Genomic DNA, 13,106 nt, shown 5'->3' with positions numbered 1-13,106 from the left:
AAGCCTTATTACTGCTCTGACTGTGGAAAACGTTTTAAAACATCAACTCAGCTAAAAGTTCATCAGAGAACACACACAGGAGAGAAGCCTTTCTTCTGCTCTAACTGTGGGGCGAGTTTCTCTCATCTGGGCACCTTAAAAGCACACCAACGTATACACACAGGAGAGAAGCCTTACGTCTGCTCTGACTGTGGAACTAGTTTCTCTCAATTTTCCCACTTAAAAACACATGAACGTGTACATATAGGAGCGAAGCCTTACGTCTGCTCTGACTGTAGAAAATGCTTCACAACATCAACTGATCTAAAAGTTCATCAGAGAACACACACAGGAGAGAAGCCTTATTCCTGCTCTGACTGTGGAAAATGTTTTAAAACATCAAATGAACTAAAAGTTCACCAGAGAACACACACAGGAGAGAAGCCTTACGTCTGCTCTGACTGTGGAAAGAGTTTCTCCCAATTGTATACCTTAAAAACCCATGAACGTATACATTCAGGGGAGAAGCCTTACTCCTGCTCTGGCTGTGTAAAATATTTCAAAACCTCAACTGAGCTAAAAGTTCATCAGAGAACACACACAGGAGAGAAGCCGTATTACTGCTCTGACTGTGGAAAATATTTCAAAACATTAAATGAGCTAAAAGTTCACAGGAGAACACATACAGGAGAGAAGCCCTTCTTCTGCCCTGACTGTGGAACTAGTTTCTCTCAACTTTCCCACTTAAAATCACATGAACGTATACATACAGGGGAGAAGCCATACTCCTGCTCTGACTGTGGAAAATGTTTTAAAACATTATATGAGCTAAAAGTTCATCAGAGAACACACACAGGAGAGAAGCCTTACGTCTGCTCTGACTGTGGAAAGTGCTTCACAACATCAACTGATATAAAAGTTCATCAGAGAACACACTCAGGAGAGAAGCCTTACATTTGCTTAGACTGTGGAAAGAGTTTCTCTCAACTTTCCCACTTAAAATCACATGAACGTATACATACAGGGGAGAAGCCATACTCCTGCTCTAACTGTGGAAAATGCTTCAAAACATCAACTGTGCTAACAGTTCATCAGAGAACACACACAGGAGAGAAGCCTTATCACTGCTCTGACTGTGTAAAATGCTTCACAACATCAGCTAAGCTAAAAGCTCATCAGAGAACACACACAGGAGAAAAGCCTTACTCCTGTCCTGACTGTGGTGTGAGTTTCTCTCGACTTGATACTTTAAAAACACACCAACATATACATTAAGGAGAGAAGCCATACTCCTGCTCTGCCTGTGTAAAATGCTTCAAAACTGCAAATGAGCTAATAGTTCATCAGCGACCACATGCACGAGAGAAGCTTGCTTACGTCTGCTCTGACTTTTGGGTGAGTTTCTCTCACCATAGCAACTTAACACACCAGTGTAAACACACAGGAGAGATGCCTTACCTCTGCTCTGTGGAATGGTGGGCGTGTAACTCTAACTTCTAGCCAAAGTTTGAGTGTTTGAATCTCATCAAGGAGGACTTTAGCATTTGAGCTAATTAGTAACTTTGCAACTACTTACTACTTTGTAGCTATTACTTATCATGTTAGCTTAGCATGCAGCTACTTAGCATGTTTGCTAACCTTTCCCCTAAACCCATTTAACTCTACCTTAAACCCCTCACCTAGCTAACGTTAGCAACAACAAATTGGAATTCGAAACATATCATACATCTTACAAGTTTGCAACATATTGTATGAATAACAATGTGTAAAATAACATACACATTTTAATTCTTAACGTACGATACGTCCTACAAGTCGTATTATACTGAACAACAATCTCAACGCAACAATTTCAAATATTTACAGGTTGTATAAGGAAATCAGTCAATTTAAGTCAATGAGACCCAAATCTATGGATTTCACATGACTGGGAAGGGGCTCAGCCATGGGTGGGACTTGGGAGGGCATGGGCCCACTTGGGAGCCAGGCCCAGCCAATAAGAAATAGTTTTTCCCCACAAAGGTCTTTATTACAGAAATACATTTTATTCAGCACCACCCACCCCCCCACCCCCCCCCCACCCCCAGACATTCCTGCAGGTGAAGAGGTCCTGGGCTGCCGTGGTTTCATGTGATCTGCAGTTGTGAGGCCGGTTGGATGTCCTGCCAAATTCTCTAAAAGGACGTTAGAGGAGACTTATGGTAGAGATATAAATAGTTCTCTGGCAACAGCTCTGGTGGACATTCCTGCATTCATCATGACAATTGCACATTCCCTAAATTTGAGATTTGAGACATCTGTGACATTGTGTTGTGTGGCCTTTTATTGTCCCCAGCACAAGGTGCACCTGTGTAATGATAATGCTGTTTTATCGGCATCTTGATATGCCACACCTGTCAGGTGGATGGATTATCTTGACAGGCGGAAATGCTCACTAACAGGGATATTAACAATGTTGTGCACGACATTTGAGAGACATTAGTTTTTTGTGCATATAGAACATTACTGGATTTTTTTTGTTTCAGCTCATGAAACCAACAAATACATGTTTAGTTTATATATTGGTAGTCCAATGTAATCAAACATACTAAATGGAGTGGTACGGATGTTTATTTTGTATAATATAATACATTTTGCTCTGAGACCAGGTTGTCCCTCTGCAGTATTCTGTGGGAAGGAGCTAGTATACACTTTTTTTATTGAACTAGGCAAGTCAGTTAAGAACAAATTCTTATTTACAATGATGGCCTAGGAACAGTGGGTTAACTACCTTGTTCAGAGTCAGAACAACAGATTTTTACCTTGTCAGCTTGGGGATTCAATCTAGTAACCTTTTGGTTACTAGCTCAATGCTCTAACCACTAGGCTACCTTCCGCCCCTAACATGTATCAGATAGAGATGGTATGATGATCACTTTTCACCACAAGTTTGGGGAGGGGGGGGGGGATTGTTTTACAACTTTATTTAATGTTACACAGTTTATGAAATGAATACATGTGCTTATGAATTGTCTTTAAAACTAGATTAGTTATTTTAGTTACTGATCATGAATGTGTTTGGATAACTGCATTGAAGCAAACTTTATTGATCTGCCAATGAAAAATAAAGTTACATGAATATGTACTGGTCAACCTCTTCTTCTCTTTAGTATTCAGTTCTTCATATTAGATCTGACAGTATGAATGGTTCTTATGGTAGTATTCAGTTCTTCATATTAGATCTGACAGTATGAATGGTTCTTATGGGCTGAGTGCTGGGAGTGTTTTTGTATGACTACAGTCAGGAGTTCTCTCTGACCCTGTGATGTCACCACCACATTAAGTACATTCATCTTAAGATAGCCAGGTGAGACAACCACATATCACAGTAAACACATTTCTCCTCAATTGGTCAGTGTCACATTATTATTATTATTTGTATTATTTGTATTTATGGGGGGGGGGTACTCTTTAAAGACGTAGGGTTTCAGACCATTTCGGGCAGAGGGGCAGGTACTCTGCTGTCCTAGCATCAGAAGGAAGCTGGTGCCACCATTGGGGTGCCAGGACAGAGAAGTGCTTTGTCTGGGCTGAGAGGGAGCTTGACCTCCTGTAGCAGTGGGACGGCCATGAGACCAGAGGTGGCAGAACTGAGTGCTCGGGTTGGGATACAGGGTTAGAGCCTGAAGGTAGAGATGGGGCAGTTCCTCTTGCTGCACCGTAAGTAAACACCATTGTCTTGTAGTGGATGTGAGCTTCGGCTGGACGCCAGTGGAATGTACGGAGGAGCAGGGTGACATGGGGGAACTTGGGAATGTTAAACACCCAGAAGGACTGCAGTGTTCTAGATAAGTTCAGTGGAGACCCATCATTCAGGGCAGGTGAGCCACCTGTTTTGAGCCCCACAGTTATAGCGATAAAACAGTGTGAAATAAATGATCTGTTTGCAAACAATGTAAAATAACATATAATTGAGTTAGTAATAAAGTATAAAGTACAATAAATATACATAAATAAAATAAATATACAAACATGGACTCTTTTTTTTGTTTTCTTGAGTAAGGCAGCTCCAAAATGCAGGTCTTCAGCCTTCTGTGGAAGTGGGGCAAGCCCACAGAAAATACGGAGCATTGCGCCGTGATTGGCTCAGTGTTCTGTCATTCATGGGGACAATACGTCACTGCCAAGTTTAAGGGTAGAACTTGAAAATTCAAGCCCCTTTGGTGCTAGGAGAGAGTTACAAAAATCATGTTATATCTACAGTTGCTTTGATTGGACTGATCATGTCAACATCATACTTTCAACATCTGAGCTAGCAGTCATCATCATGAATCAAGTCGACAATCTACTGGCAAATCCTTTTTAATCTTTGTCATATGAAGAAAAATAATGAGAAATTATAGATAAAACGGTGCTATATCGGTGCTCATCGGCCGTTGGACATAAACATCAAATTGCAAATTCAACAATGAGTGGTTTGGAAGGAATCAGTGGCTAACTGCAAGCATTGCAAAGCAATCATTAGCCTGGTATTCAGTGGAGTTGCTGTGTGGTCCCAAGTCTAAGATTAAGGGGCCTTTTTCCTAGTTTAAAAATGTAAACATTCAACATTGGCCGTGCTGTCAATGAAGCTTGATTTGTGACGCGCACAAAACAACTTACCTCGGTACTGACAAATCTGACTTGAGTGGGTTCAAGACAACTGGGAACTCAGAGAAAAACAAGCTACGACTGGGAAAATACGTTTTGAACTTTCATCCAACTCGGAATTGGAATTGTGTAGTAAGATGTTAGTAGCCCATGTGCCTCACCCTAATATTTTGGTCTTGTTTCACCTCTTAATTTTGCCTATTGTTCTGACTTGGTGGTTGACATGTAGCCTATAACATGTTTTTGAGAAATGTAATCATTGAATATTGTAAGAATTTTCATTGTCTGCATATATGCTCCTTAATTTATCCAACGGTTCTGACTTGGCGTACAAGGAGAACACTGTAAGAACAGCCCATGTTCTGAATTCTGTCGCTGTACATTTCAAAAGTGCTGAACAAATAGTTATATTGACTATGTCCGTCGTAGCTCGCTCATTAATGTCTTAATCGAAATTACGGATTGCCTCTTATCTGCTTGTCGTCCCCTTATGCCATAGTTTGTACATCTCAAATGTCAGTAGAAACCATATTTGTTTAAGTAAGTCAGCCATGTTACTTTAAAAGACAGTAAATGAGGCTGAATGAACTGTTTCGTTGCCAGACAAGGCTCCGCTGATAGCCAGGTGTAGCAGTGGTAAATTGTTGGGACTATGCTGTTTGGTCCTAACAGTTTGTGGGCACCGTTTCTCACTGTTATAGTGCAATTAATGTATTGTTTAGTCGCTTTGCTGGCATGCGTCCATTTTTAAATTTGATTTAACTAGTCAAGTCAGTTAAGAACAAATTCTTATTTACAATGAAGGCTTACCCCAGCCAATCCCGACCGATGCTGGGCCAATTGTGCGATTCCCTATGGGACTCCCAATCATGGCCAGATGTGATTCAGCCTGGATTCGAACCAGGGACTATAGTGATGTCTCTTGCACTGAGATGAGGTGCCTTAGACCGCTGCGCCACTCGTGAGCCCTTAAAAGGTTTGCCCCCCCAATGTGAGGCAGGAGTTTACGGCACAAGCAGGGAGCCCATTCAACAGAGATTTGAGAAATATTTTGGTACTCTTCTACAGATTTGTTCCTCACCACAAACCTGTCTCAAAGCTCGACAGACAATTTCTTCGACCTCGTTGCTTGGTTTTTGCTCTGACATGCACTGTCAACTGTGGGACCTTATATCGACAGGTGTGATCCTTTTCCAATCATGTCCAATCATTTGAATTTGCCACAGGTGGATTCCAGTCAAGTTGTAGAAACATCTCAAGGATTATCAATGGAAACAGGATGCACTTGAGCTCACTTTTGCTGCGCCTTCTTCACAATGCTGTCTGTGTGGGTGGACCAATTCAGTTTGTCTGTGATGTGTACGCCGAGGAACTTAAAACTTACTACCCTCTCCACTACTGTTCCATCGATGTGGATAGGGCGGTGTTCCCTCTGCTGTTTCCTGAAGTCCACAATCATCTCCTTAGTTTTGTTGACGTTGAGTGTGAGGTTATTTTCCTGACACCACACTCCGAGGGCCCTCACCTCCTCCCTGTAGGCCGTCTCGTCATTGTTGGTAATCAAGCCTACCACTGTTGTGTCGTCCGCAAACTTGATGATTGAGTTGGAGGCGTGCGTGGCCACGCAGTCGTGGGTGAACAGGGAGTACAGGAGAGGGCTCAGAACGCACCCTTGTGGGGCCCCAGTGTTGAGGATCAGCGGGGTGGAGATGTTGTTGCCTACCCTCACCACCTGGAGGCGGTCCGTCAGGAAGTCCAGTACCCAGTTGCACAGGGCGGTGTCGAGACCCAGGGTCTCGAGCTTGATGACGAGCTTGGAGGGCACTTACCAAATGAGGTATTAATTTGTATAAATTTGCAAAAATATCTAAAAACCTGTTTTCGGTTTATCATTATGAGGTATTGTGTTTATATTGACGAGGGAAAAATGAATTTAATCCATTTTCAAATAAGGCTGTAACGTAAAAAAATGTGGGAAAAGTCAAGTGGTCTTGAATAATGCCCTGTATATGATTCAAACTACAGATGTAAGGTTCTGAAGTGGTAAACCAATCAATCAATCAATCAATCAAATTTATTTTATATAGCCCTTCGTACATCAGCTGATATCTCAAAGTGCTGTACAGAAACCCAGCCTAAAACCCCAAACAGCAAGCAATGCAGGTGAAGAAGCACGGTGGCTAGGAAAAACTCCCTAGAAAGGCCAAAACCTAGGAAGAAACCTAGAGAGGAACCAGGCTATGTGGGGTGGCCAGTCCTCTTCTGGCTGTGCCGGGTGGAGATTATAACAAAACATGGTCAAGATGTTCAAATGTTCATAAATGACCAGCATGGTCGAATAATAATAAGGCAGAATAGTTGAAACTGGAGCAGCAGCACAGTCAGGTGGACTGGGGACAGCAAGGAGTCATCATGTCAGGTATTCCTGGGGCATGGTCCTACGGCTCAGGTCCTCCGAGAGAGAGAAAGAAAGAGAGAATTAGAGAGAGCATATGTGGGATGGCCAGTCCTCTTCTGGCTGTGCCGGGTGGAGATTATAACAGAACATGGCCAAGATGTTCAAATGTTCATAAATGATCAGCATGGTTGAATAATAATAAGGCAGAACAGTTGAAACTGGAGCAGCAGCACAGCCAGGTGGACTGGGGACAGCAAGGAGTCATCATGTCAGGTAGTCCTGGGGCATGGTCCTAGGGCTCAGGTCCTCCGAGAGAGAGAAAGAGAGAAGGAGAGAATTAGAGAATGCACACTTAGATTCACACAGGACACCGAATAGGACAGGAGAAGTACTCCAGATATAACAAACTGACCCTAGCCCCCCGACACAAACTACTGCAGCATAAATACTGGAGGCTGAGACAGGAGGGGTCAGGAGACACTGTGGCCCACTCCGAGGACACCCCCGGACAGGGCCAAACAGGAAGGATATAACCCCACCCACTTTGCCAAAGCACAGCCCCCACACCACTAGAGGGATATCTTCAACCACCAACATACCATCCTGAGACAAGGCTGAGTATAGCCCACAGAGACCTCCGCCACGGCACAACTTAAGGGGGGGGGGGGGGGCGCCAACCCAGACAGGATGACCACATCAGTGACTCAACCCACTCAGGTGACGCACCCCCTCCAGGGACGGCATGAGAGAGCCCCAGTAAAGCCAGTGACTCAGCCCCTGTAATAGGGTTAGAGGCAGAGAATCCCAGTGGAAAGAGGGGAACCGGCCAGGCAGAGACAGCAAGGGTGGTTCGTTGCTCCAGAGCCTTTCCGTTCACCCTCCCACTCCTGGGCCAGACTACACTCAATCATATGACCCACTGAAGAGATGAGTCTTCAGTAGAGACTTAAAGGTTGAGACCGAGTTTGCGTCTCTGACATGGGTAGGCAGACCGTTCCATAAAAATGGAGCTCTATAGGAGAAAGCCCTGCCTCCAGCTGTTTGCTTAAAAATTCTAGGGACAATTAGGAGGCCTGCGTCTTGTGACCGTAGCGTACGTGTAGGTATGTACGGCAGGACCAAATCAGAGAGATAGATAGGAGCAAGCCCATGTAATGCTTTGTAGGTTAGCAGTAAAACCTTGAAATCAGCCCTTGCTTTGACAGGAAGCCAGTGTAGAGAGGCTAGCACTGGAGTAATATGATCAAATTTTTTGGTTCTAGTCAGGATTCTAGCAGCCGTATTTAGCACTAACTGAAGTTTATTTAGTGCTTTATCCGGGTAGCCGGAAAGTAGAGCATTGCAGTAGTCTAACCTGGAAGTGACAAAAGCATGGATTAATTTTTCTGCATCATTTTTGGACAGAAAGTTCCTGATTTTTGCAATGTTACGTAGATGGAAAAAAGCTGTCCTTGAAATGGTCTTGATATGTTCTTCAAAAGAGAGATCAGGGTCCAGAGTAACGCCGAGGTCCTTCACAGTTTTATTTGAGACGACTGTACAACCATTAAGATTAATTGTCAGATTCAACAGAAGATCTCTTTGTTTCTTGGGACCTAGAACAAGCATCTCTGTTTTGTCCGAGTTTAAAAGTAGAAAGTTTGCAGCCATCCACTTCCTTATGTCTGAAACACATTCTTCTAGCAAGGGCAATTTTGGGGCTTCACCATGTTTAATTGAAATGTACAGCTGTGTGTCATCCGCATAGCAGTGAAAGTTAACATTATGTTTTCGAATAACATCCCCAAGAGGTAAAATATATAGTGAAAACAATAGTGGTCCTAAAACGGAACCTTGAGGAACACCGAAATTTACAGTTGATTTGTCAGAGGACAGACCATTCACAGAGACAAACTGATATCTTTCCGACAGATAAGATCTAAACCAGGCCAGAACTTGTCCGTGTAGACCAATTTGGGTTTCCAATCTCTCCAAAAGAATGTGGTGATCGATGGTATCAAAAGCAGCACTAAGGTCTAGGAGCACGAGGACAGATGCAGAGCCTCGGTCCGATGCCATTAAAATGTCATTTACCACCTTCACAAGTGCCGTCTCAGTGCTATGATGGGGTCTAAAACCAGACTGAAGCATTTCGTATACATTGTTTGTCTTCAGGAAGGCAGTGAGTTGTTGCGCAACAGCCTTTTCTAAAATTTTTGAGAGGAATGGAAGATTCGATATAGGCCGATAGTTTTTTATATTTTCTGGGTCAAGGTTTGGCTTTTTCAAGAGAGGCTTTATTACTGCCACTTTTAGTGAGTTTGGTACACATCCGGTGGATAAACACAATGGCATAATGGAAAATGCATATCCAATGGTTATCTCTGTATTAGTATTATCCACATTTAAAACAACTAGGTAGAGCAGAGAGGACAGAGCATGTGGCTTTGTAACACACCTTGGTAGAGCAGTGGTTATCTCTATTAGTATTATCTCTATATTAGTATTACCAACATTAAAACACCTAGGGAGAGCAGTGGTTATCTCTATATTAGTATTACCAACATTAAAACACCTAGGTAGGGCAGTGGTTATCTCTATTAGTATTATCTCTATATTAGTATTACCAACATTAAAACACCTAGGTAGGGCAGTGGTTATCTCTATTAGTATTATCTATATATTAGTATTACCATCATTAAAACACCTAGGTAGGGCAGTGGTTCTCTTGGTATTAATATTATCTCTGTATTAGTATTACCAACATTAAAACACCTAGGTAGAGCAGTGGTTATCTCTATTAGTATTATCTCTATATTAGTATTACCATCATTAAAACACCTAGGTAGGGCAGTGGTTATCTCTATTAGTATTATCTCTATATTAGTATTACCAACATTAAAACACCTAGGTAGGGCAGTGGTTATCTCTATTAGTATTATCTCTATATTAGTATTACCAACATTAAAACACCTAGGTAGGGCAGTGGTTATCTCTATTAGTATTATCTCTATATTAGTATTACCAACATTAAAACACCTAGGTAGAGCAGTGGTTCTCTCTGTATTAGTATTATCTCTGTGTTTCCCACATTAAAACACCTAGGTAGGGCAGTGGTTATCTCTATTAGTATTATCTCTATATTAGTATTACCAACATTAAAACACCTAGGTAGGGCAGTGGTTATCTCTATTAGTATTATCTATATATTAGTATTACCAACATTAAAACACCTAGGTAGAGCAGTGGTTCTCTCTGTATTAGTATTATCTCTGTATTACCCACATTAAAACACCTAGGTAGAGCAGTGGTTCTCTCTGTATTAGTATTATCTCTGTATTACCCACATTAAAACACCTAGGTAGGGCAGTGGTTCTCTTGGTATTAGTATTATCTCTGTATTACCCACATTAAAACACCTAGGTAGGGCAGTGGTTATCTCTATTAGTATTATCTATATATTAGTATTACCATCATTAAAACACCTAGGTAGAGCAGAGAGGACAGAGCATGTGGCTTTGCAGCACACAGGTGTTTCATCTCCACACTGGGATGATTTTAACAGTGCAACGCCACACAGGCCTCATGCCTCTCAGGTAGGAGGGTACCAGAAGAAAAATAATAAAAAACACAAAACTAATGAAGGAGCACACAGGGCCACAGCACTTCAGGAGCACACAGTCACCAACAATATATCCCTGGCGTCAATACTTTCAACTGGCTCAGCTCGCTGTTACAGTACAGCACCACCAAATTCCATTTATTAAGTAACCATCTGTCTTATGGGACCATAATGTAACATATCACACTATTTTGAGAGTCTCGGATTTATATTAACCTTACAGTAGGTGGCAGCAGACAGGTTATATTTGTGTAAATGTCAGTATACCAGAGAAGAAGATGACGCTGTTGCATTGTCGAGGTGGGGAACAGGAAGTTCCGGGTCGAAACGACAGAACTGTGCTGTTGTGTCCGTTTCAAATGTATCATTGTAGGTATGTAATAGCATGTTTAAACTTGGTAATGGTTTTAATTGTATGTGTTATTTTGGAGTCTAACCGAGTGAGTGAAGAACGTGATTAAAAACGATTTTACAAGTCACATAGACTGGGTTTGTCTGAGTGTATGTACATAATTTCGTCAACGTCATTTCATAAAGATTCCATTTATTTAAGTTTGTTTTTACATGTTCTTGGTTTTGTGTAAAATGTTTATGAGCTGGTAAATAGCCTTGTCCGAACCATCCTGTTCTCGCGAGGTTACATACACTGTTTCGTCAATGTAAGCTCGCGAGATCAGAATGATTCAGAAAAGGCAAGTCAAATGGCGGCTTCAACGGTTTCGGTCGTCTTTCTAGGAGTTTTCTCGTGGTGAAAATCAAAATAGAGGGAAGCTAACTGAAGTTATCCTTCACCATTTGGAGAGAGAGGCCAACTGCATGGAATGGCGTCGATTAATGCGAATGAATGGGAGCACGTGTCAAACTCATTCCATGGAGGACCAAGTGTCTGCGTGTTTTCGCTCCACACCTGTACTTGATGAATGAATTAAGGTCACTATTTAGAAAGGAACTCCCCTCATCTGATTGTCTTGGTTTTAACTGAAAGGAACACCTGATGAGAATTGGCCCTCAATAGAATGAGTTTGACACCCCTGAAACGATGGAAATTGAGAGTTTGAGAAGCAACAGCTGTGCTGGAATGCGATCAATGTGGGGGACAGTTCTGATGATATTGAGTGGGAGGATGAGGGCCTAGTATGTGCATGTTCTGTAGTGGGAAGAACAGAGATATTGATACTGGAAGCAGGGGTGCATGTAGTATAGTAACTAGAGGCCCAAGGTAGGGAGCTAGAGTAATAATGTGTTAGTGGAAAGTTGGGATGTTGTTTGACGAGACCACAGGGCCTCATTCACACCCTGATTAACCAAGGCCATAAAAAGAGGTGAAGTTAAACTGGGATGCAGCTGTGTAAACGAGAACTTGTTCTGAACTAGCCTACCTGGTTAAATAAAGGTGAAATAAAACATTGAAAATGGTAGATTGTTAATATCTTGTGCAAGTCGGGTTCAGCAAGGGAAGATTCTTCAATTGGAAAATCATAATGGGACGAAGCTCAGAAGCCATGACCCTGGAGCTGATGCTACATTGAAGGGAGTAATAATCTCTGAGGTCCCAATATCTATGTCCATGGATGATATTGTTAAAGAACATGTGAAGGGAGACAGAGCGGTTGAAGCCTAAAGGTTGATCAGTAGGAAAGAGGGTTAAAGAAGTCACAAAGTGCTGTACAGAAACGCAGCCTAAAACAACAAACAGCAAGCAATGCAGGTGTTGAAGCACAGTGGCTAGGAAAAACTCCCTAGAAAGGCCAGAACCAAGGAAGAAACCTAGAGAGGATCCAGGCTTTGAGGGGTGGCCAGTCCTCTTCTGGCTGTGCTGGATGGAGATATTCATAGATGACCAAGAGGGAAAATAATAATAATCACATTGGTTGTCGAGGGTGCAACAGGTCAGCACCTCAGGAGTAAATGTCAGTTGGCTTTTCATTGCCGATCATTGAGAGTTTCTCTACCGCTCCTGCTGTCTCTAGAGAGTTGGAAACAGCAGGTCTGGGACAGGTAGCACGTCCGGTGAACAGGTCAGGGTTCCATAGCAGAACAGTAGAAACTGGAGCAGCAACAGTGAATCATCAGTGTTTTTAAATGCCAAAGAATGGGAAATGTAGCTGTTGACTGAAAAGATTTGCCAAGTGTGGTGGGGAACATGATTACAGTAAATGTTGGAGCAATGTGACAGTTAAGTGTTGCAATTGTGTGGAGGACACAGAGCAGCATTTGGTGGATGCCGGGTGCAGAGAGATGCTCAGAGATATGGAATCTGTCATGATGTATCGTATGCAGAGGCTGTAAGACAGACTGGTTGAACTACAGTGCAGACTGATGGAGCTTCCATGGCTGGTCCTGTAGTAAGACGACCTACTGTCAGACTGATGGAGCTTCCATGGCTGGTCCTGTAGTAAGACGACCTACTGTCAGACTGATGGGGCTTCCATGGCTGGTCCTGTAGTAAGACGACCTACTGTCAGACTGATGGAGCTTCCATGGTTGGTCCCGTAGTAA

The 13,106-nt window shown here is 42.5% G+C and overlaps 1 protein-coding gene across 3 annotated transcripts in view; it reads left to right on the top strand.

Annotated features, from left to right (window-relative positions):
- The window catches only part of LOC110528894 (oocyte zinc finger protein XlCOF6-like), a 680,129-nt gene that overhangs the window by 622,233 nt on the left and 44,790 nt on the right, over positions 1-13,106 (top strand). The window contains exon 1 of one of the 3 annotated variants that reach the window (XM_036951161.1): positions 9,253-10,980. The exons of the other annotated variants lie outside the window; for them this stretch is intronic. The gene's annotated coding sequence lies outside the window, so the exon portion shown is untranslated. Of the gene's footprint in view, positions 1-9,252; positions 10,981-13,106 lie in introns of those variants that run through there. 3 annotated transcript variants of the gene reach the window in all.

The sequence above is a fragment of the Oncorhynchus mykiss genome, chromosome 18 (genome assembly GCF_013265735.2).
Source record: "Oncorhynchus mykiss isolate Arlee chromosome 18, USDA_OmykA_1.1, whole genome shotgun sequence".
In the NCBI taxonomy this organism is placed as follows: Eukaryota; Metazoa; Chordata; class Actinopteri; order Salmoniformes; family Salmonidae; genus Oncorhynchus; species Oncorhynchus mykiss.
The sequence above is the reverse complement of the archived record's forward strand: the minus strand, read 5'-3'. Positions and strand labels throughout refer to the sequence as shown.